At 50.8% G+C, this 1,921-nt stretch overlaps 1 protein-coding gene across 1 annotated transcript in view; it reads left to right on the top strand.

Annotated features, from left to right (window-relative positions):
* The window catches only part of SORCS2 (sortilin-related VPS10 domain containing receptor 2), a 65,941-nt gene that overhangs the window by 5,741 nt on the left and 58,279 nt on the right, over positions 1-1,921 (top strand). The gene's annotated exons all lie outside the window — the stretch shown is intronic.

Here is a 1,921-nt window from a genome sequence, read left to right as displayed (position 1 = left end):
AGGCCAGGGTGCGTCTGCGTTGCATGAGTGCATCTGACCCAGAAGTCTAGCTTCGAGGGAGTCTGAGCAACGTTGGATTTCAGCTTTGTAGCCTTTGCGGCATGACCAGGTACCCTACAGGAAGGGAGAAAAGGATGCTGAGTTCCAACCACACGTCCAACCTGCTGCTGAACGCCGGGTGGAATTGCCGTGCTTCTGAGAATTGCATGAGACCCCCGGCACACGTGTCTGCGAACGCACCTTCCCTCTGCCCTCCTCCCCCTCCGTCTCCTTTATTTCTCCCTCGACTCCCGCTTGGTTTCATCTTTACGTCAGAGCAGCACGTGCTACCATTCCACTCTGTTTCTTGAAGCATCCGTCGAGAGCAAGCCCGCCTGTCCCCAGGATGCTGCCATGCGGGTTTTAGCTGTGGTAACCAGGACCTCCCTGGGGTGTTTATTCTTGTGTATTCACTGGTATTGGTCTTTTACTCAGCAGAAACATTCTATTTCTGCAGCGACTGTAGTGCACTATGAAATCACCTCCCACGAGAGCAAATTGGAAAGGCTTCATAAAGTTCCGAGCAGGTGTCATAAACACAGAAGCATCCGCAGCAATGGAAACAAGCCCACCATCCATTAAGCTGGGGGTTTCATAACCTGCAGCCGGAAACTGACAGCTACCGTCTCCTTTTTCATTCACTTAGACTGCCTAAGGATCTGAGCCATGCTCTCTCAATTTGCAGATGGGTAAAGGGAGACTGCCCTCAGGGAGAGGAGTCAGCCTGGGGGTGGGAGAGGAGAGGAGGGCTGTTCCAGGTGGAGGGGACAGCATGTGTGAAGGCCAAGAGGCAAGAGAGAGGAAAGAGACGGACCCAGAAAAGAGCGAGGGTTCAATACATTGGGAGCCTGCTGAGGAAGGTACGAATGGGCCTCTGGTTCTACGTAGCCCAGGGCTGGGAAGCCCTTGCGGGGTAGCTGGTGGGGGCGACCGGCACTGAGCGGGAGACCGCCTAAGACGCACACTCTCAGCCTCTTCCGGGAAGAAAACCTCGCAGACTGGGCGTTCTCTCCCTGCAGGTGAGAGCAGAGGAGAGTAGCTGAGCAACTCCAAGTTTTGTTTATGAAAAAGGACCAGGCTTCCCTGGTGGCTCCATGGTAAAGAAGCCACTTGCCAATGCAGGAGATGCAGGTTCGATCCCCAGTCGGGGAAAGATCCCACGTGCTGTGAGGACTAAGCCTGTGCACCACACCTGTTGAACTTGTGCTCTAAAGACCAGGAACCAAGACTACGGAGCTCAATGCCACAACTCCTGAAGCCCCTGCACACCAGAACCCGCGCTCTGCAGCAAGAGAAGCCCCGGCAATGAGAAGCCCCCCGTGTCACAGCGGGACAGTGGCCCCTGCTCGCCGCAACTAAATAAAAGCCCAGGCAGCAATGAAGGCCCAGCACAGCCAAAAATAAATAAATAAAATTATTTTTTAAAATGTACCCAAACTTCAAGACACTTGAAAAATAACTGGAGTAATCAATTAAAAAAAAAAAAAAGGAACAAGTGTTCACGATTGTTGCCAAGGTCACAGCGTGTCCCTCAGACGACCATTCAGAGTGACTCTCTGGAGGCTCTTGGGGATGTTCACGGCGGGGACAGCCACCCTGAAGTGGGGCGTTTTCTCACGAGTCCCCGGGGTTAGGAGGTTTGGAGATGCTCTTAATATGTTTTTCCCTTCTTGAAACTTCTCCCTAAGCAATCCCTGTATCTCCCTACCAGAGACAATCTACTAACCTTTGTTCGTCATTTTCATGACTTATTCTAAAAATTTCTTCACCTCTCCAAAAGATGTTAATTACTTCACCTAAAATATTTCTTTAAAATGATATCTTATTGTGTGTAATCTTCTGTGACTTGCTTTATTCATTGGCATATTCTAAAGCTTGTCCT

This window comes from Bison bison, unplaced genomic scaffold (assembly GCF_000754665.1).
Source record: "Bison bison bison isolate TAMUID 2011002044 unplaced genomic scaffold, Bison_UMD1.0 scf7180017864342, whole genome shotgun sequence".
NCBI lineage: Eukaryota > Metazoa > Chordata > Mammalia > Artiodactyla > Bovidae > Bison > Bison bison.
Note: the sequence above shows the minus strand (reverse complement) of the source record. Positions and strands in the feature narration are given on the sequence as shown.